Source organism: Rutidosis leptorrhynchoides, chromosome 5 (assembly GCF_046630445.1).
Source record: "Rutidosis leptorrhynchoides isolate AG116_Rl617_1_P2 chromosome 5, CSIRO_AGI_Rlap_v1, whole genome shotgun sequence".
Lineage (NCBI taxonomy): Eukaryota > Viridiplantae > Streptophyta > Magnoliopsida > Asterales > Asteraceae > Rutidosis > Rutidosis leptorrhynchoides.
The window spans coordinates 71,535,809-71,560,458 of NC_092337.1; positions in this window are offsets into that span (position 1 = coordinate 71,535,809).

Below are 24,650 nucleotides of genomic sequence, written 5' to 3' on the forward strand. Positions count from 1 at the left end.
AAAGCCCAAAATACTTTGTGTTCAATTTCTACTGGAAGATGACATGCTTTTCCATAAACAAGTCTAAAAGGTGTGGTTCCAATTGGAGTTTTGTAGGCTGTTCTAAAAGCCCAGAGTGCATCCTCCAATTTAATGGACCATTCCTTCGGATTCGATCCTACGGTTTTCTCTAGAATACGTTTTAAAGCTCGGTTTGTATTTTCAACTTGTCCACTTGTTTGTGGATGATATGCGGTGGAGATTTTATGAGTTACTCCATATCTTTTAAGAACTTTCTCAAGTTGATTATTATAGAAATGAGTACCCTGATCACTTATTAAAGCTTTCGGTGTTCCAAACCTTGCAAAAAGACGTTTTAAAAAGTTGACTACAACTCGTGCATCGTTAGTTGGGAGAGCTTGTGCTTCCTCCCATTTAGATACATAATCAATGGCTACGAGTATATATAGATTATTATGAGATTTTGGAAATGGACCCATAAAGTCAATACCCCAAATGTCAAATACTTCACATACTTGGATGACATTTTGTGGCATTTCATCACGTTGACTTATTTTTCCGGCCCTTTGACAAGCATCACAAGATTTGCAAAGAAGGTGTGCGTCTTTGTAAATTGTAGGCCAATAGAATCCAGCATCATAAACTTTTCTTGCTGTTAGTTGAGGCCCATAATGCCCTCCTGTTGGTCCTGTGTGACAATGTTTTAAAATTTTACTAGCTTCATCTCCAAATACACATCGGCGTATTATTCCATCTGGACAACTTTTAAACAAATGTGGATCTTCCCAAAAATAGTGTTTTATATCACTGAAGAATTTCTTTCGTCTTTGGTACGATAATCCTTTTTCAAGGAATCCACAAACTAAGTAGTTTGCATAGTCTGCAAACCATGGAATTTCTTTATAATCTATCTTCAATAGATATTCATCAGGAAAGTTGTCTTGTATGGCCGATTCATTTAGAACTTCTAACTCAGGATTTTCAAGACGAGAAAGATGATCAGCGGCGAGATTTTCTGCTCCTCTTTTATCTCGGATTTCAATATCAAACTCTTGTAAGAGTAAGATCCAACGGATTAATCTTGGTTTAGCATCTTGTTTCGAAAATAGGTATCTAAGAGCAGAATGGTCGGTATAGACCACCGTTTTTGCTAGAACGAGATATGATCGAAATTTGTCAAAAGCAAAGACAATAGCAAGGAGTTCTTTTTCACTAGTTGTATAATTCGTTTGTGCTCCTTGTAACGTCTTACTAGCATAATATATAGGTTGAAATCGTTTTTCAATCCTTTGTCCTAAAACGGCTCCCATTGCAAAATCACTTGCATCGCACATTAGTTCAAATGGTAGATTCCAATTTGGTGTTATCATGATCGGAGCATTAGTGAGTTTTTCTTTAAGAATATTAAAAGATTTGATACATTCATCTGAAAAGATGAATGGAGCATCCTTTTCTAGGAGTTTATTCATAGGAGTGGCAATTTTAGAAAAATCTTTTATGAAACGTCGGTAAAAACCGGCATGCCCTAGAAAACTCCTAACTCCTCTAACATTGGTGGGATGTGGAAGTTTAGCAATTACATCTACTTTAGCTCTATCCACTTCAATTCCTTCTTTTGAAATTTTATGTCCAAGAACGATGCCTTCTTTAACCATGAAATGGCATTTCTCCCAATTAAGTACTAGATTTGATTGTTCGCATCTAATAAGCATTCGTTCCAGATTAACTAGACATGTTTCAAATGTATCACCGAAGACTGAAAAGTCATCCATGAAAACTTCCATGCATTCTTATATCATGTCATGAAAAATCGCCATCATACACCTTTGAAAGGTTGCAGGGGCGTTACAAAGTCCAAATGGCATGCGTTTGTAAGCAAAAGTACCATAAGGGCACGTGAATGTGGTTTTCTCTTGATCTTCAGGTGCTATTGGAATTTGAAAATATCCGGAAAATCCATCTAGAAAACAATAGTAACTATTTTCGGCTAATCTTTCCAACATTTGATCTATGAAAGGTAAGGGAAAGTGATCTTTTCTGGTGGCGTCATTTAATTTTCTATAATCAATACACACACGCCATCCTGTTACAGTCCTAGTAGGAATAAGCTCATTTTTCTCATTTGTAATGACAGTCATGCCACCCTTCTTAGGCACGCATTGAACTGGGCTTACCCATGGACTATCAGAGATTGGATAAATTAGACCTGCATCTAGCAGTTTAATAATCTATTTCTTAACTACATCTTGCATATTAGGATTTAGTCTTCGTTGGCGTTGCACATACGTTTTATGACCTTCTTCCATAAGGATTTTATGTGTGCAATACGAAGGACTTATTCCTTTAATATCATGAATCTTCCATGCAATGGCTGGTTTATGAGCTTTCAACACAGAAATGAGTTGTGATTTCTCATTTTTAGTAAGAGAAGACGATATTATTACAGGTAATTCAGATTCACCATGTAAATAAGCGTATTCCAAATGGTTTGGAAGTGGCTTTAACTCTAATTTTGATGATTTATATCGATATCTGTCTTCTTCTTTTAGCATTTGAATTTCTTCTGTTGTTGGTTCATATCCATTAGCTATAAGTGTAGCTAACATTTCAGCTTCATCAATTGGTTCATTACCTTCTCCTAAAGAACATTCTCCTGTTCCTTGTAATTCTGGAAATTCTTCTAATAATTCTGCATGTGCATCTATAGTTTGAATATAATAACATGTATCATCTGCAGATTGTGGTTGTTGCATTGCTCTATCAACTGAAAAGGTAACACTCTCGTCCTCTATACTTAGGGTCAATTTCTTACCGAACACGTCTATCATTGCTTTAGCCGTGTTTAAGAATGGTCTTCCTAATATGAGAGGTACTTGAGAATCTTCTTCCATGTCCAAAACAACAAAATCTACTGGAAATACTAAAGTACCAACTTTAACTAGCATGTTCTCCATTATCCCTCTAGGTTATTTTATTGATCTATCGGCTAGTTGTATACTTATTCTGGTTGGTTTCAATTCTCCAAGGTCTAGTTTAGCGTATAGTGAATACGGCATTAGATTTATACTAGCACCTAAATCTGCCAATGCTTCTATTGAACTAAGACTACCCAGAAAACATGGAATTGTGAAACTTCCTGGATCAGATAATTTTTCTGGTATCTTATTCAACAGCACTGCTGAACAATTAGCATTCATAGTAACAGCCGAGAGTTCTTCCATTTTCTTTCTATTTGAGATTAGATCTTTCAAGAATTTAGCATATCTGGGCATTCCTGAAATCACATCAATGAAAGGAAGATTTACATTTATCTGTTTAAACATATCCAAGAATTTGGATTGCTCGGCTTCAAGTTTCTCTTTCTTTATTTTACTCGGGTAAGGAAGTGGTGGTTGGTATGGTTTAACATAAGGTTTATCCTTAGCTGTGTTATCTTCATTAACCTTTTCAACTACCGGTTCTTTTTCCTTATCTTGATCAGGTTGTGGTTCTTGTGGAGTAGGAATAGCTTCATCAGAAGTTACAGGTATTTCAGGTGGTTTAAGTGTTGTACCACTTCTTGTGGTAATGGCTTTAGCTATTTCATTCCGGGGGTTAGCATTTGTATCACTAGGTAGACTTCCCGGTTTTCTTTCACCTATTAACCTTGCTAGGTTACTTACTTCTTGTTCCAGATTTTGAATAGAAGCTTGTCGATTTCTAAATGCTTGAGCATTTTGTTCATTAGTTTGTTTCTGAGATGTGAAAAACTGCATTTGAGTTTCAACTAGCTTCGTCATCATATCTTCTAAATTCGGCTTTTTATCATCGGTTTGTTGTGGTGGTTTGTTTTGAAAATTAGGTCTTTGCTGGTTGTAAGTATTATTGGATACTTGTTGATTGCTAGGACCTTGTTGGTTGTTGTATGGAATATTTCGGTTATAATTCTGGTTTTGATTGTAAATCGGTCTTGGCGGTTGATAATTATTCTGATAATTATTTCCAGGCCTTTGGTTTATGTATGAAATATTCTCTCTTTGTTCCATTGTTAATTCAATACTGAGACAATCTTTTGTCAAATGTGGTCCTCCACACTGCTCACAACTAATTCGTATTGAGTGAATATCTTTAGTCATCTTTTCCATTCGTCTCTCAACAGCATCTATCTTTGCGGAAATGGAATCTAAGTCATGGCTAGAATCGGCTCTAGCTGCTTTAGATGATCTAACGATATCTTTTTCTTGGTACCACTCATGTGAGTGGGAAGCAGTGTTATCAATAATTTTGTAAGCATCAGTTTCGGTTTTCTTCATAATAGAACCACCAGCTGCTATATCTATGTCTTTCCTTGTAGTGATGTCGCATCCTTGGTAGAATATTTGTACTATTTGACAGGTGTCTAAACCATGTTGCGGACATCCTCTTAACAACTTTCCATATCTTGTCCACGCCTCATATAGAGTTTCATTTGGCTTCTGTGTAAACGTAACAATTTCTGCTTGAAGTCTTACGGCTTTAGATGCCGGAAAGAATTGTTTAAGAAATTTTTCAACTAAAACATCCCATGTATCAATCGCCCCTTCAGGTAATGATTCCAACCAATCTTTGGCTTCTCCCTTTAAAGTCCAGGGAAATAACATGAGATATATCTGTTCATCCTCTACTTCTCGGATTTTAAATAGTGTGCAGATCCTATTAAAGGTACGTAGATGTTCATTTGGATCTTCCTTTGGCGCACCACTAAATTGGCATTGATTAGTCACCATATGTAGAATTTGTCCTTTGATTTCATAATCTGGCGCATTAATGTCTGGATGAGTAATTGCGTGACCTTGGCCAGTGCGTTTAGCTCTCATTCGGTCTTCCATACTTAAAGGTTCTAGATTCTCCATAATTGAATTTGTTGAATCGGAATCACTAGAGGATTCTGATTTAATGGTTCGTTCCTCAACAATCTCTGTTTGAATGATTGGTGGTTCCGGAGGAAAGTTTAGTGGTTCAGGATCTACGAATCGTTCCTGAATATTCTCCGGATTCTCAATTATGAGGTCGGGTTCAAAAAATGGATTATCGGAAATTTGAACTGGAGTACTTGGTCGACTGGATGACGATTCTAAAGAAAAATCAACGGCAGTAATATTTGCTAAATGTCTTGATCTAGTTACAGGTGGTGAACGTACAAAAGGTGGTGAACGTCTTGCTCGGTGCATTCACTGAATATCCTATTAGTTTATATATATATATATATATATATATATATATATATATATATATATATATATATATATATATATATATATATATATATATATATAAGGAAAGAAAAATTATAATAAGTTATTCAATCAATAGACTTTTCTGATTTTGCCCACGTTTCGAATAGCCAAAAGATGCAGCAGAGGGGCAGGATTCGTTTAGTCTCAATATAATTGAGGACTGTTTGGCTCCAATAACCCGGTCCACGTACAAATCCAACTATTACTACGAACCAGAAAATTTTGATGTCTATCAATTTAACCACTTAAAATAAATTTTCGTAATTTTAAGAAATTTAGATAAGAAGTAGAATAAAAATCTATGTCCTAAAACTAGAATAGCGAGAAATAAGAAAGAAAAAGAGTTCGTCGGAAAAAGATCGAAAAAGAAAAATAAGAAAGAAAAATAAAAAGTGACGGAAAAATAAAAGAAGCTTATAACACTTAAAAACACTTGACTAACCTAACCTTATTACTACAACTAACTTAAAATTATAATCGCAAATTGAGATTACTAATTGGAATGATAATTGATACATAGGTAAAAGTCGTCTAAAAATATTAAAGCTTACAGGAAAAACTATATCCCAAATGGAAATAACTTAAAAAGAGGCTAAAACTTAAAAAGGCGTCACAAAATTCTAAAGCACCTAAATCTTAGTCTAAAGAAAAAACACTTAAGGAATTCTACGACAAAGCCTAAAAATCTAGAGGTAAAAATAACTATTGCAAAAACTAAGTTTAAAGCTAAATATGAGCTAAAAATACAAATATTACGCTAAAACGATTAAAAAGGGACAAAATATAAAAATATACAAAAAGTTGTAAAAAGTACAATTTTTATAAAAAATATTATTTTTATATTATTTATTTATTAAAACTATTAATTTTACAATTTAATTAAACTAATTAAACAAAATATTAATAAAAACTAAAATACATATTTAATTAAAACCTAATTAGGGTTTTATATTAATAATTATAATAATAATTCGTAATTAATGCCTGATTAGGGTTCTGTCGGCGTGTCAGGTTATCTCCGCGAGTCGCGGTATTCCAAGCAACAAACCTCCGCGAGTCGCGGGGTTCAGAAATTCAATTGACAGCTTATTTAAAAATCGACACGTTTTTATTTTTTTATTTTTTATTTTTTCTGTTTTTATATTTTTCTGTTTTATAATGTATAATAAAAACTTATAATTAAAAACTTAAATAAAAATAGAACTTCTTTATAAATTTAAAAATATCTTAAAAAGAGATTTATATATATTAAAAATTTTTATTTTTTCGGTTTTTTTTTTATGTTTTAAATAAAAACAAAATACTTAAATAAAACTTATATAAAAATAAAGAAACTTTATAAAACTTAAATATTTAACAAAATCTTAAAAATACTTATATATTTTTGTTTTTCTTTTTATATTTTCGAATATTTAAAACGTACTTTTATAAAAACGAATTCTAATAAAAGTAAAATAAAAATCTTTTTTTTTATTATTATATTAGCGTTGCGCTTTCGGCTTTTAAGAGTTCTCCGGCAGCGGCGCCAAAAATACTTGATGTTTTAGCAGAGTAGTATACGAAATAGCTTATATTTTTGCAGGAAATACTATTAAATACGATACAATTTTACACAAGATATTTATTTATTTATAGAATGGATATACTTAAACCTTGCTACAACACTTATAGGCAGTGTACCTAATCGTACAGTAGTGTAGTTTTTAGTAAGTCCGGTTCGTTCCACAGGAAAATCTTTAAACAAAGCTTAACGCTATATTAGTTTACTTTTATAAAAATACAAATATATATATAAGTAATATTATTATTATAAAGGGGGTTTTTACCGTTTAATGACCGGTTTGTCGATTTTAAAACTTTAGTCGCAGTTAAAACTAAATGTAAAATATTAAAAATAAATACAAGACTTAAATTAAAGCGTAAAGTAAATAACGATAATGAAATTGCGAATAATAAAAGTGCGATAAAATAAACTTGCGATAATTAAAAAGTACGATAATTAAAAGTGCAATTAAATACAATAACAATAAAAATGCGATAATTAGAAGTGCAATTAAATATAAAATAAAGAAAATTAAATATAAAATAAAAGAATTATGCTTATTTAAACTTCCGTAATCATGATGTTTGACGTGTTGATTTTAGTTTTATGCCCATGGGTTAATTGTCCTTTGTCCTGGATTATTTAATATGTCCATACGGATTTTGTCCATAATAGTCCATCAGTCATAAATATAAAGAGCGAAAGCCTTCGTCAAATTATTCTTATTCCCGAAGTCAAATATTCCAACTAATTGGGGATTCGAATTGTAACAAGGTTTTAATACTTTGTTTAATGAATACACCAGGTTATCGACTGCGTGTAAACCAAGGTTTTACTACTTTGTTAACAATTACACCAATTACCCTTGAATGTAATTCACCCCTGTTTCAACAAGTCTATTAACTAATAATCCAGTTCCGTGTCCGGTAAAATGAATAATTATTGGTATTTATAGATATCCCGCCCACCGTACCCAGTCAAGCGTATGTGGTTATATATAAATACGTCGAATTATAAGTTTGTATATTAAATTAACAAGGTATTGTTTAGTTAATATAAAACCCATTAATAACCCATAGTCTAATTTCCACAAGTGTCGTTCTTTTGTCCAAACCCCAATTATGGTACAAAGCCCAATTATCCAATTTTAGTAATTAGCCCAACATCATGATTACTTCGGATTAAATAAGCATAATAATAACTTAGCTACGAGACATTAATGTAAAAAGGTTGAACATAACTTACAATGATTAAAAATAGTGTAGCGTTACACGGACAGAATTTCGACTTACACCCTTACAACATTCGCTAACGTACCCTTATTATTAAGATTAAAATTAAAATTAAAATTAAAATATAAATTATATATATATATTTTACGTATATAGATAGAGAGAATGATATATGATGGATGAAAAATGCTCAGAATTCGGTTGCTTTTATAGGGAGTTTCAAAACTTGGGGCTCCGCGACTCGCGGCCCTTTTGGCCTTCAAACTCCGCGAGTCGCGGAGTTTGTAAATACAGCTCACCAGCTTTTGGAGTCTTTCTTGCCGACGATTTATTTATAAATATAATATATACATAATTAATATAATTAATTATATATTATATTATATTTATATACATAGTTAACTTGTAATTTTTAGTCCGTTGCGTCGAGCGTTGAGAGTTGACTCATGTCCCGGTTCCGGATTTTCAAACGTCCTTGCGTACAATTTAATATCTTGTACTTTGCGTTTTGAATCTTGTACTCTTGTAATTTCGAGACGTTTCTTATCAATAATTGGAACCTCTTTGATTGTATTTTGTACTTTTGAGCTTTTTGGTCATTTGCGTCTTCAATTCGTCGAATCTGTCTTTTGTCTTCACCTTTTATTATTTAAACGAATATCACTTGTAAATAGAACAATTGCAACTAAAAGCTTGTCTTTCTTGAGGAATAATGCTATGAAATATATGTTCGTTTTTAGCATTATCAGCGTAACTTAAAGTCTCCCCAATGTGATATACCCCACCTATCAAAGGAAAGCCTTTTATAAACAAAGGCATTTCTGAAAAGTCTTTCAAATGTTTGACAAGTTAATTTCGCCATAACTAAATGTGCTGATGAATTCTGACCGACTCTAGACAAGATTTCCTCAATCATATCCTCTGGTAGGTCTTCTAAAATATTCGGTTGTCTACCCTTAACGTCCATTTTGTTTTTATACTGTAAAATAGACAAGGATTAGATTCGTAATAACAAACAATACAAGCAATTTTTACATAGAACATAAAAGTACAAGTACACTACAATACATTTATTACACAAGATGCTCACACCCCTCTAATCTGAATCACTGGTTTCTTCTTCTTCGGACTTGGTTCTTTTTCCTAATCTTCTAGGGATATATGATGTTCCTCTAATACGAGTCGTCATTTTCCACATTGGTTTAGAAAAACCTGGTGGTTTAGAGGTTCCCGGGTTATTGTCACGATATTGAAAATACGGGTATTGACGGTACATATAAAGTTCATCGGGGTCGGAATCAGATTTCTCTATTTTGATGTCTTTTCCCTTATTATTTTCTTTTGCCTCATTAAATTGGGTCGGGGTAATTTCTATAACATCATCGGAATCATCATCAGGATCCGATTCATCAGAAAATTGGTAATTTTCCCAATATTTTGCTTCCTTAGCGGAAACACCATTGACCATTATTAACTTTGGTCCATTGGTTGAGGATTTTCTTTTATTTGACCGGTTTTCTTTGGTTCCTACTATTCCCCCCTCCGGAACCTCTTCTTCTTCCGGTTCCTCTTCTTCTGGTTCCTCTTCTTCCGGTTCCTCTTCTTCCGGTTCCGTTTCCTCTTCTTCCGGTTCTTCGGGAACTTGTGAATCTTGCCAATATATATTCGACTCTTCGTTATTATTAGGTAAGTCAATGGGATTTGTGCTAGAGGTAGACATCTATCACACAATATCAAACATTTTAAGAGATTAATATATCACATGATATTTACATGTTAATAATATATAGTTTTCAACAAAAATGTTAAGCAATCATTTTTAAAGAAAACACGGTCGAAGTCCAAACTCACTAATGCATCCTAACAAACTCGATAAGACACACTAATGCAAATTTTCTGGTTCTCTAAGACCAACGCTCGGATACCAACTGAAATGTCCCGTTCATATTGATTATAAACGTTCCATGTTAATTGATTTCGTTGCGAGGTTTTGACCTCTATATGAGACGTTTTTCAAAGACTGCATTCATTTTTAAAACAACCATAACCTTTATTTTATCAATAAAGGTTTTAAAAATATTACGTAGATTATCAAATAATGATAATCTAAAATATATTGTTTACACATGAACATTACATAATGGTTTACAACAGAAATATATTACATCGACATATGTTTCTTGAATGCAGTTTTTACAAAATATCATACAAACATGGACTCCAAATCTTTTCCTTATTTTAGTAAGCAACAGCGGAAGCTCTTAGTATTCACCTGAGAATAAACATGCTTTAAACGTCAACAAAAATGTTGGTGAGTTATAGGTTTAACCTATATATATCAAATCGTAACAATAGACCACAAGATTTCATATTTCAATACACACCCCATACATAGAGATAAAAATCATTCATATGGTGAACACCTGGTAACCGACATTAACAAGATGCATATATAAGAATATCCTCATCATTCTGGGACACCCTTCGGATATGATATAAATTTTGAAGTACTAAAGCATCTGGTACTTTGGATGGGGTTTGTTAGGCCCAATAGATCTATCTTTAGGTTTCATGTCAATTAGGGTGTCTGTTCCCTAATTCTTAGATTACCAGACTTAATAAAAAGGGGCATATTCGATTTCGATAATTCAACCATAGAATGTAGTTTCACGTACTTGTGTCTATTTTGTAAATCATTTATAAAACCTGTATGTATTCTCATCCCAAAAATATTAGATTTTAAAAGTGGGACTATAACTCACTTTCACAGATATTTCCTTCCTCGGAAATAAGACTTGGCCACGGATCGATTCACGAACCTATACAAATATGTACATATATATCAAAGTATGATCAAAATATAATTACAACCATTTTTATTATGTTTTAAAGATTTGAGTGTATTAAGTCAGCTGTCCTCGTTAGTAACCTACAACTAGTTGTCCACAGTTAGATGTACAGAAATAAATCGATATATATTATCTTGAATCAATCCACGACCCAGTGTATACACGTCTCAGGCTAGATCACAACTCAAATTATATATATTTTTAGAATCAACCTCAACCCTGTATAGCTAACTCCAACATTACTGCATATAGAGTGTCTATGGTTGTTCCAAATAATATATATACATGGGTCGATATGATATGTCAAAACATTTGCATACGTGTCTATGGTATCCCAAGATTACAAAATATATTAGAATACATGTATAATACAATATAAGTTAGCTAGGATATGATTTGTATAGATTTGTTAAACATTTCCCGTAGCTAAAAAGATCAAAAATATCCAATCTTGTTTTACCCATAACTTCTTCATTTTAAATCCGTTTTGAGTGAATCAAATTGCTATGGTTTCATATTGAACTCTAATTTAAGAATCCAAACAGAAAAAGTATAGGTTTATAGTCGGAAATTTAAGTTACATGTCAATTACTAAAGAGGTAGTCATTTTCGTCGAAAGAACGACATCTTGATGACCATTTTGAAAAACATACTTTCACTTTGAGTTTAACCAAGATTTTTGGATATAGTTTCATGTTCATATGAAAAATCATTTTCCCAGAAGAACAACTTTTAAATCAAAGTTTATCATAGTTTTTAATTATCCAAACCAAAACAGCCCCCGGTTTCACTATGACGGCGTATATCCGATTTTATGGTGTTCATCGTGTTTCTAGGTTTTAAATCATTAAGTTAGCATATCATATAGATATAGAACATGTGTTTAGTTGATTTTAAAAGTCAAGTTATAAGGATTAACTTTTGTTTGCGAACAAGTTTAGAATTAACTAAACTATGTTCTATTGATTACAAGTTTAAACCTTCGAATAAGATAGCTTTATATGTATGAATCAAATGATGTTATGAACATCATTACTACCTCAAGTTTTCTGGATAAAACTACTGGAAATGATAAAAATGGATCTAGCTTCAAAGGATCCTTGGATGGCTTGAAAGTTCTTGAAGCAGAATCATGACACGAAAACAGTTCAAGTAAGATTTTCACTCGAAATAAGATTGTTATAGTTGTAGAAATTGAATCAAAGTTTGAATATGAATATTACCTTGAATTAGAAAGATAACCTACTGTAAATAACAAAGTTTCCTTGATCTTAGATGATTACTTGGAATGGATTAGAAAGCTTGGAAGTAGACTTGCAAACTTGGAAGTATTCTTGATTTTTATGAAACTATACTTATGGAATTTATGAAGAACACTTAGAACTTGAAGATGGAACTTGAGAGAGATCAATTAGATGAAGAAAATTGAAGAATGAAAGTGTTTGTAGGTGTTTTTGGTCGTTGATATATGGATTAGATATAAAGGATATGTAATTTTGTTTTCATGTAAATAAGTAATGAATGATTACTAATATTTTTGTAATTTTATGAGATATTTCATGCTAGTTGCCAAATGATGGTTCCCACATGTGTTAGGTGACTCACATGGGCTGCTAAGAGCTGATCATTAGAGTGTATATACTAATAGTACATACATCTAAAAGCTGTGTATTGTACGAGTACGAATACGGGTGCATACGAGTAGAATTGTTGATGAAACTGAACGAGGATGTAATTGTAAGCATTTTTGTTAAGTAGAAGTACTTTGATATGTGTCTTGAAGTCTTTCAAAAGTGTAAGAATACATATCAAAACACAACATGTATATACATTCTAATGGAGTCGTTAAGTCTTCGTTAGTCGTTACATGTAAGTGTTATTTTGAAACCTTTAAGTTAACGATCTCAATTAATGTTGTTAACCCAATGTTTATTATATCAAATGAGATGTTAAATTATTATATTATCATGATATTATGATGTATGAATATCTCTTAATATGATAGATACATTAAAATATCGTTACAACGATAATCGTTACATATAAGTCTCGTTTCGTAATTCTTGAGTTAGTAGTCTTGTTTTTACATATGTAGTTCATTGTTAACACACTTAATGATATATTTAAATATCATTTTATCATGTTAAATATAGTGTATCAATATCTTAATATGATACATATATATTTAGTAGACGTTATCATAACGATAATCGTTATATATATCATTTCGAGTTTCTTAACCTAGTAATCTCATTTCTTATATATATCACACATTGTTAATATACTTAGTGAGATACTTACTCATCATAATCTCATGTCAACCATATATATATGTCTATATATACCACAACATGTAGTTTTTACAATTTTGTAACGTTCGTGAATCGTCGGTCAACTTGGGTGATCAATTGTCTATATGAAACTTATTTCATTTAATCAAGTCTTAACAAGTTTGATTGCTTAACACGTTGGAAACATTTAGTCATGTAAATATCAATCTCAATTAATATATATAAACATGAAAAAGTTCGGATCACTACATCCGTGTAGACCCGGATCACAATATAGATATTGTGGGGTGACCTAAGAAGTCAATCTCCGAATTCAAACTCTGAGTTGGTTCGTTTTGCTGTGCTATTGCCATGATATTAAAGAGACAAACAATCAAGTGAGAGAGAAAATGTGTTCTTCGTCAAAGTCCAAATGTCTAAAAAGTGATGGCCAATATGTCCTATTTATAGGCACCCGAGGTCTCCGGAATGTTCGGAGACACGTGTCATGTTATCATTGGTTGACCATATTTGAAAAATGCATAATCGACTTAACACGTGTATGCTAACATGGTGCACGTGATACTTAAACGTACAATGTCTTGATCTTTACAGCTTATGTGCCGAGCACGGCCTGCAGGCTTTACGCTATATGCTAAGCCTTCCGATATGCATCTTACCGATATTTCTTTACCGAAGACGCTCGACGTCATTTTGCTAAGAATGTCTTTTACTTAGTTTTTTTCGTAGCCTCATAATATGTCTTCCGTTCTTCAAAAGCAATTATGTTCTCTTTCATGCGTACAAACCATAGGCTACACATTTACTATCAAATTATGGAAAGACAGTATCAAAGAATAAATTAAGTATGAAAGAAAGCTTGAACCTCTCTAATTACCATACATGCTATTTACAAGAAATGATGTGTGCTTCCCTGATTGGCTAAGATAAATATTCGCCACTATTCACAAACCAATACGCTCACAAAAAACAAGAAATGATGTGTGCTTCCCTGATTGGCTAAGATAAATATTCGTCACTATTCACAAACCAATACGCTCACAGAAAGTTTTTCTTTTTCCTTTTCTTTTTTCACCTTACATGAAACTACACGTGGTGACCTTTACAGGTGTCCAACCTACAATTTCATTCTCCATCTTCCTTTCTTCTCTATTTTCTTTTCAAACCTCTTCTTTTTTTTCTTCCTCAAAACCTAAAACCTTCACATATATTAAAATCCAAATCAATAACTCTCATACTTATTTTTGGTTAACTCTTCTTTTTCAGCACCTGTTTTTCAACTCTCAGTCACTAAAATAGCCACTGATGATATCGACGGTATTATTGGGCAGGGGTAGTTCCGTTGTATTTTTTGGCAGTGGTATCGGAAAGTTACGATTTACAGCGATCATAATACATATTTCTGCCAACCTCAAAGTCATACATGGATCTGTGATTCATTGACGCTTTCATGTGAAGTGACGGATAATTGGAAATAAGACCCGAATCTCATTGTTATGATTATGGAAATGAAGGTTGAAAAAAGCCCGGTGAATTTTTTATCTCTTTGTTATGGTTATGGAAGTGAACGTCCCTGGTGGATTTTGGCGGTACTAGAGTGCAGGGGCGGAACTTGAATCCGATTATAGATGGGGCAGATGCAAAAACTTATTAAATTTTTCAGTGATAACTGGGGCAAACACTAATAAAAACCTTATTTTTTAATAAATTTTTTTCTTTTAATCCAGTTAAAACGGATGACCTGCTCAGTCCTAACAATGTTCCGTCCCTGCTAGAGTGCAAATGAAAAGGGAATATGAGAAGAGGTTAGATATGAATGGTCCCATTCACATCTCATAACAGAAAGTATATTGTGCAATAGTATTAGGTAGGTTTTTAATTTCAGTTTTCAATTTGTTCATCTTAAAACTGAAAAGATATGATGATCTCGAGCTTTGGGCGGTGGTGGATGACAATCTATCAAGCTCTGGATTTATTTGTTTTATTGATATTTTATTAAATGTTACGTTAGTATTTATTTTTATTTATTTTAAATTTTTTTTTTTGAACGGCGATATTGACATCGAATGCTCTCATTTGTCACACACACACGCGTCAGGAGGAAACCCAATTCGCGATGATGTTGGCAGTACCATCGAAGGTTGGAAAAAAAAACCCCAGAGACCTTCCCAAATCGCATTGATGTTGGCAGTACCATCAAAGGTTACGGATAAGGTAAGACCACTTTTAACGCGGCGTCAGATGGTCCCTTCAGATTCGCTGACGCTCTCTGACGCCCCTAATGCGGCATCAGGCGAAACGCCCCGGGGGCGTCAGTCAGACTTTTCACGGGGAAAAAACGCGTCAGATGCTGTGATTGGTCCACGTATTTTGATGATTTTTGTTTTGTTTTTGTTTTTTTATTTATTTAAATTATTTATATTCTTTTCTATATAAACCATCAAAACTTATCATTTTTAACACATCAAACTCAATATTTTCTCTCATTTTAACACTTTCATTCAAATTATTTATATAATTAATAAATGGCATCGTATTTACTTAATTCCGAATCCGATTCGAAAGACGAGCGTATTGTTGCACCACGAACTAGTTTATTTTATAATTTAATTTATGTAATGGTTAGATTTTAAGTATTGTTGAATTATATTAATTTATGTAATGGTTGAATTTTATGAAATATTAATTTGTGATGTTTTTTATATTTTATATGCATTTTATTTTATAAACAATACTCTGTATTCATATTTAATATAAAATAATAAAATAATAAAATTGGTGGGACCTACATTCAGGTGACACAGAAATGGAGCGTCAGGGTTATTTTGGGTCAGATTCTGACACCTGTCACGTCAGAGGCAGATTGTACTTTTTGGCCAAAAAGTATATAAGCCGCCTGTAACGTCACATGCATCGTTATATATGGTCTAAATGTGATCATAAGATTGTTGGATGGAATTATTACTAAGCCGAATATAATTAGTTACTTTTATCCAATAAAATGATCTTATGTAAATAAATACATATATTTATTGTAATTTTCGGTTACATATTTAAAATAGATGAATGTTACGAAACATACCTACATGAACGAATTCTATTATAGACAGATTACCATGTGACTCATCACTCATCAGTATTAGCGTTTTATTAACGTATTTTAAATTGTTAAAATTTATAGGCTTTAACTAATATTATGTATTATGTATATAGTTATAACAACGAATCGTATATCAAGCCCTGCGAAGCGGGCCACCCATATCTCTTGTTGCTAACAATTTCGAATGTATAGCAAGATGGCTCAAAATGGTCTCAATCGAATGGCACCAGTAATTACTCAATTCGAGTTTCTATGTCATACATGCAAGCAGTGGCGGAACTTGAGCCCGGCCACAGATGTGACGGGTGTTAAAATTTATTAAATTTTTCATTGACAGCTGGGGCGAACACTAAAAAACCTTATTCTTTAGTATTATTTTTTTTTTGGTAGTGTAAATTTTTTTAAAAAATAATCCAGCTGGGGCGGATGCCCCGCCGTGCCCCTAGTATCTTCCGCCCCTGCATGCAAGTCTGCAACTCATCGGATGGGTATCTGTTAATTCACATATTTTTAGCTTGGAATTTCATTTGTATTGTAAATAACTAGTTTGGACGTCTGTGCGTTGCGCCGGATGTTTATAACTAGTTGAGGCATTCGTAGCTACTTTGAACATTCATAGCAAGAGGTAGTGTTAACATTTACATACATAGCAAGCTTAAGAGTTCATAGTTTGGGTAGCTCCAATAGTCACGGAAATAATGATTTTACATGAACCAAATAAGATGCAACACCGTCTCAATTCTCAACTGTTTTACAATCTTTACGGTGTTTTCATGTATTAAATAAATTAATTTTTTATTCTCTCATATTTATTGTCCACTATTGCTTTTTCTGACGTCTCAAATTAATAAGGTAAAGTTTTTTTACGTTCTTAAAATATGCATGTAGAATAAAATAGTGGATAAAAATAAATGGTAAAACTGTAAAGTTAACAAAAACTACATATGACCTGCGACAGTTATTTTTTATTTTTATTTTTTAAACCGTGTGATTTCTATCCTTTTTTTTTTTTTTTATCTGGGGACAATTAATTTGGAGAGTAATTTTTTTCATAGTGGTTTCTTCATGATCAATTATGATACGTGTAATTAATATGGAGTATAAATTAGTAGTTACTACATGATCATTTTGACGTATGTAATTAATATTAATGTGATTTGATTTGATATTATAGTGGCCTAATAGTACTATGTTGCTCATAAAGCACTACCTTCCATTTAAAAACTGTAGTAGAGATAAGATTTTGGAAGGATAAATGACTCAGTAACTTCACTCTTGAAGATCGGTATAATTATCTCTTTCGTTTGGACAGATTTCCAGAATGCAAAATAAGTGATGTGTTTTTTGATAATGTTTGGCATTGGAGATGGACTTGTATTCCTCCCGACTCGTGTAACTTATCACATCTTATAGCAGATATGAGAGAAGTGACATTGAGTGACTCACTAGACTCTTGGAAATGGATGATCGAGCAAGATGGTTTTTTCTCTGTATGTGGAACTCGAAAACATATTGACAATCTTGTTCTTCCTACAGCTTCGGTATCTACACCATGGATCAAGCTTCTTCCAATAAAAGTTAATGTTTTTATTTGGCGCATGCTCTTAGATCGGTTACCAACTTGGGTCAATCTAATCTTCCGTGGTTTAGACATCGATTCAATTCTATGTTTAAATTGTGGAGTCGGTGGCGATTCAACTAATCATATCTTCTTGTTTTGTCACATGGCTACTTCATTATGGAGACGGATCGGTCTATGGATCAATATCTCCTTGCCTCATTTCGACTCTGTTAGTGATCTTTTGGATTGGGTGGATAATTATAATGCATCGATTGCAGCTAAAAATATCCTTTAATTGTATTGTCGTGACTACCCTTTGGTGGCTTTGGAGGCTTCGAAATGATATTTTACATGATACTTCATTGATTAAAAAAAATGATTTGTTTGATAGTATTAGGCTTTTTTCTTTCTCATTGATTAAAGCTAGAGGCAAAAATTGTCCTAGTTGGAATTCATGGTTATTATGTAGCCCTATGTAATTCTAATTTTTTTTTTTTTTTTTCAGACTTTAGCTTTTTGCTAGCCTCTTTTTAATAAAATTTAGCCGTTTGAAAAAAAAAAAAAAAAAAAAAAAAAAAACTAGTAGTAGAATTAAATGAAAGGATAAAATAAGAAAACGTAACGAAGAACCAACCATCCGTTAAGTAGATGACTAACCACAATCAAATTTTCTAAAATAAAGGACTAACAACATAAATAAAAATGTAAATGACTAAACACGGAGTATCTATCTATCTATCTATCTATCTATCTATCTATCTATAATCTTCTTAATATAACATCTTATAGATCGTGAAACTAAATCTGATGTGTCACTTCATAAACACCCCTTAAACACTTTATTTGACGTGTTAATCCCAAAATTATCCTATACCTAATAGGGCCCGGAATCCCCTCCCCCCATTGGTCCGCCTCCACTGTTCATCAACAGTGTTTTTTTTTTTTTTTTTTTAAAGCCAATAACTTCATTAAAAAAAGGAACAATACAAAGATTGATTGATACAGATGACTCGATAAGTAACTACTCAACTTTATTTATTTATTTATTTATTTTTATTTTTTCCCTCTTTCTTTCCCTACTCTACTACCTTTACCACTTTTTAACTAGGGGTGTGCATGGTACGGGAAGAACCGAAGACCGTACCGGACCGAACCGATTTCGAACCGAACCGAGCTTTTTCGGTCCGCACCTTTGTCCATAATTTTACGGAGAGCCCTTGTCAGCCCTTCCCGGTTCAGAGTTGGAACATCCTTTGCAGCATGACAACTCAGGTTTTGTAAATGGTTTTCGTGTTTCACCACCGTTAATATAAATTATCGTGGTTTCCAAACGTATTTATCATTACTCTTTTTGTGTATAATTCATATCAGCTCGGCGCGCTTGCGGTACATGCAACAATCATTGTTGTTTTGCCTGATGAACCTTCGTCCTATATTGTGTGCAAGAAGTGCCATAAAAGGCACCTACTGTTGTTTATAATGTTGACTTGACATTCAACATTGATGGACTGTTATCTTCGAAGGGTTACTGCGACAAATGGGGCAGGGATCCAAAGGTGTGCCTTAAGTAACAAAAAAATAAATATGAGCAGTTTATTTGGTACTTATGTTCAATCTATGTTTTTAGGTTCCTTTCATATGTTTAACCATTCATCTGTAGCTTCAAAGTGCCTATGCATGTCGAGGATGTCACAGGGCGGCATCATTGACACTATTTGAGAGTCATGATGACAAGTATATTACAAACTCAACATACAGGCTACAGAAAGCATTGCCAGAAGATCAGGAGCAACCAAATGAGTTGGACGACCTACTAGGGAAAACTATTCTTTTTAAGTTAAGAGGTCAAACACTATAACCGTAGTAGATCATATGCCATTTTCACGGTTAAAGATTCAATGACCGACTCTCTGTTCGTGGATGAATTTAAGGAGAAGTATGTTGTACATGAGGTATATATACCGACCCAATTTATCTAACATTTTGTAATACACGATATATCAATTGAACACCTACACGTTCACTGATGCAGACTGGAGGTTCGAGTAATATCAACATTGATAAAGAACATTCTTCATCTCAACCTTCGAGTAATAACTTCTACAAAGGTATTATATACATGTAGATCAATATATAAGTAGGTAATAAACGTGATTTGTATGTTCACTGTGTTCATTTGCCTGTGGCTAAATTGAATGTTTGATTTTAAAAAAAAATTTGGCTATGGTTTATGTACCGAAATCGATTGTTGAATTAACGTGGTTGATTTTTAAATTTGATTATGGTTTTTTGTAATTTGATTTCTCAAATTAGTTTGTTTGATCAATCATATTGCATTGTTTCGGTACTAAATTCAGTTTGAACTTCAAATGTTTTAAACAAATACTTTATGCCGTAATAACGATTTTACTCATTCGAGGCAAATAACATGTTGTGTGTTGTACCATCTCATTGTGGTTTAGTACATGTTTATTTGTTTGTTTTGCAAATATTTACTAACTTCAATATAGCCTAACTGGATTATTAAATTTGGGGTATATTATGATCACGTGGATGTTTGTGAATTTTGAAGCTCAACTAAATTAGGCAATGGGCTTTGAGCTTTCTAGATTATGCTCAGGTTGCTGTGTTACAAAACAAAATGGTATTATTCTGCTCATGTTTCACCAATTATGTTCTTCAATTTTTTGTTCTATTTGTTAAAACCAGCCTACACTTTCGTTCGATTGTTATTTTTAGTATCTGTTGTTCAGAATTTTGGGTGACCATTATCTGATTTACTTGCTGCGTAATTATTAGAGCCTGGAAAGTTGTTTGTTGTTGAATACCTCGCATGGTGTCTTTCATTATGCTTCTTCAACTGCTGCCTCTGCTATAAATGAGGAGAGCACATCTGCTGTTGCTGTTCTAATACCTCAGCATACCAGTATCCATAATCCATTTCTTGGTAATTGTTATTTTTATTTGGTTTCAATAGATTTATAGTATTAAATAGCTAACAACTTGTCTTAAGTGCTCATAGTTAGAGTCAGATACCATGATGGTTTAAATTGGTTTGCTTTTTTGTTGATATTTGATAGACCTTTTATATTGGGAGCTATATATTGTGGGTCTTTACAGAAGCTAATGAGTTACGGCTACAGAAGCTAATGAGTTACGGCTAACAGTAGAAGAACATTTATCAAAATTTACATTATGGCTAACATCTATAAGCTTTTAATGAATATATGAATCAGAGACTTGATTTGCATTGCAAAGTAGCTGACATTATTAATTTTTTCCAGATTAAGCAAATTTTGGTGATGCAAAATGGAGATGCCGAGTTGTTTTAAGTTTGAAGTTGGCCAACTTGCGGAATCAAATCATTTCGAACTGGATTCTGTGGTGCTTGGTTTAGATGCAAGGTACCTTTTTCATTTAATTGATTTGGTACCTTTTTTTTTTGGTTCCCATATCCACCAACTGCAATAAAATACAAATGGTGGGCTAGATTAATACCTGGTGTTTAAACTTATTTTTTCACTAAAAGCATGTAATTATATGGTTGTTAGTTTGAAACACTGTTGCAAAAACACCCCGTCTCGAGCCGTCACGACGTCCGTTGCGACGGTTTGGTGACTAACCCGTCCCGTCTTGAAGAAAACCGTCTAATATGATAGTCAACGGTCAAAATTTAGGTCAAAGTTGAAAAAAATCATGTCAAAGTCTCTCAAAATTCGAAAAAGCCAGAAAATCGGTAAAATCGGTCAAATTTGTCGTATTTTAGTTTGAATTTTCTGTATTATATTAACAGTGATAGCGATTATGAGTACAAATTCGGCAATTAAAGTTTTTTGCTTTAAAATATGTACACATATATACATTTATATACTTATATATTTAAAAGTCAACTTTGGTCAACGTCCGTCTCGACCCCCGTCTCGACCCCATCTCGAACGTCTCGACCATTTTAGGACCCGACCGTCTCGACCCCGTCTCACGTCTTTTGCAACCTTGGTTTTTGAAATGTAAAACTGCAAGTTGTGAAACGAAATAGCAGTTGTTTGGTGTTATAGAGTTAAAAGTGTATTAATTGACCGTTTGACCCCTTGACCCGTTTGGACTATACAGTGTCAAACCGGGTATTTGTTGGGTTAACCACGTGTACCATGTCGTGTAAAGTGTATTGGAAGGTTTTGTTTTTTTAAAACGAGTCTTGAACTAATATTGGTTAAAGTGGGTAATCATGATCCATTTGGGTCATAATTGTCCATTCCGACCCGTTTACATTATTTTGGGAAATTTGAAGTTGCCAATGGGTTTATAAAGTTATTTTAGAGTTGTGGAGTGATTTTGGGTCACCCGTGTACATTCGATAAGAATTTGGGTCGTTAACTACATTTGTAGTCAATTTGGGTAAAAGTGTTAAAATCATTCTCGGACCTACTTTGCGGGTTCATAAGTTGAAATTGGTTAAGTTTGGATGAAAACTAAAGATTGGGGCAGAAAGTATCCACGACAAACTTTCAAACAGCATATGATATGTTTGGGTTTGTCAAGTCTAAATAGGTTTTAAATGTGTGTCAAAATGGGAGGTGGGAGCTGCTGGTGCTGTTACTGTACAGCAAACAGCAACTGTACAATTTTAAGTTGATAACTTGCGGAGCTGTTTTGAGGATAATCATAACTCTCAAACCGTAACTTCGTTCTTGACGAATAAGCTGTCTATATAAAGGTGAAAGAGTCTACTTTCCAATGGTCACAGTCAAAGGTAGTAAATCTGCTTGTGTGAGACCCATAATCTGTTGTTAAAGTTATCAACAAAATAATAATTTAGTTTTGCTTCCAATTATAGTTATTTGCTTATAATTAACTATAAATCAGAGTCTAAATTTAAGTAATGAAAATACAATTGAGAATGATAAATGCTAAATATTAACTGAATTTAGATAAACCGTAAACTAAATTGGTTGCCAAATATTACTTACACTTAATTTAATATATAAATTAATTCATACAATCCTGAAGAATATTAAGTTGGATCATAAAGATAAGTATATTGGGCTGTTTAAAAACAATTTGGCCCGATAAAAATTGAAGCATTACTTGACACGTTAGTGCAGACTAGCTACATAATATAAACTTGATTAATGAGTCCTGATTGATTAACACTATGACATTTTCAGTGGGGTCAACGGACCCCGGTAGCCATAAGGTGGCTTCGCCACTGGTCACAAGTAGCAACCCAAGGTGACCTCTTTCAATGTAGGTATATATACATGAGCTTTATCTCATATGTTTTGTCTTATCGTTTATGTTTCAGGTTGAACATCAAATCAACAGTTGAATAAGATTTTGGGCTGTGTAGAGGTTTTGATCAACCTCTTATATGTATTGAACAATTGATTGTGTTAAGGCTATAACCTGCCTTTTATCAGAGTAGTAACCCTAATCGATCAAGCAATCACAAACACACACAATAATAGCCGAGATATAAACACAGGAATTAAAAGAAACGACACGAGAATTATAGTGGTTCGGTTTCTAGGTGAAACCTACATCCACTTTGGAACTAGAGAGTATATTATTAATTTGGAGGTGTTACAAAACATGTACAATGAGAGACTATATATAGACTAGTACCACCAATAAAAAAATGGCTCAACAAATTAGGGTTGGCCAGACCCTGACTTGGTCACCAAGTAAACTCCTGGCCTGTTTTTATTGGACTTAAATACCGAAGCCTACACCTCAACAATCTCCCACTTGGAGGCTTCGAATATCATCGATCTGCACTCTTGTACTTCTGCAATGCAAGACTCAGCTCATCTCTTCTCTCTCTAGTTCCCGCCTTCTCTTCAATGTTCCTGAATGCCAGTTGAAGTTATGCACAGCTTCAACTTATCCAGCGTTACTGGTTTAGTAAACATATCTGCTGGATTCTTTGAACCTGGAATGCTCTCCAGATTAAATGTTCCATTGCTTATCCGTTCTCTGATAAAGTGATACTTCATGCCAATGTGCTTCGTCTTAGCATGATAGACTGGATTCTTTGCTAACTTGATTGCGCTCTCATTATCACAATATAAGACAAATTCCATCTGTTTGCTGCCCAGTTCTTTCATGAATGTCTTCAACCATACTAGTTCTTTACTGGCTTCAGTCAAGGCCATGTATTCTGCTTCAGTAGTAGATAGAGCCACGCTCTTTTGAAGCCTAGACATCCAACTCACTGCTGTTCCTCCTATAGTGAATACATACCCGGTGGTACTCTTGAAGGTATTGTTGCATCTACCCAATCTGCATCAGAATAACCCGTGAGAGTAGTATCCCTGACCTTGAAACATAACCCAACTTTGGGAGTACCCTTTAAATACCGCAGTATCCACTTCACTGCTTCCCAATGTTCTTTCCCCGGAGCTGACATAAAGCGACTAACCATCCCAACTGCATGTGCTATATCAGGTCTTGTACACACCGTAGCGTACATTAGACTACCCACGGCGGATGCATAAGGAACCTTAGCCATTTCTGCTTTTTCTACTTCAGTTTTCGGAGACTGATGTTTAGAAAGCTTTAGATGACTTCCTAACGGTGTGTTTCTTGGCTTTGTAGACTCACCATTCATTCTGAACTTTTCAAGAACCTTGCGAATATACTTTTCTTGAGATAAAGAAACTGACCCATCTTTATTCCTGCATATACTCATACCAAGAATCTGCTTAGCTGGCCCGAGATCCTTCATTTCAAATTCTCTAGATAATTGCTTCTTCAAATTGCGTATTTCAACCATATCAGAACCTGCAATTAACATATCATTGACATAAAGAAGCAATATAA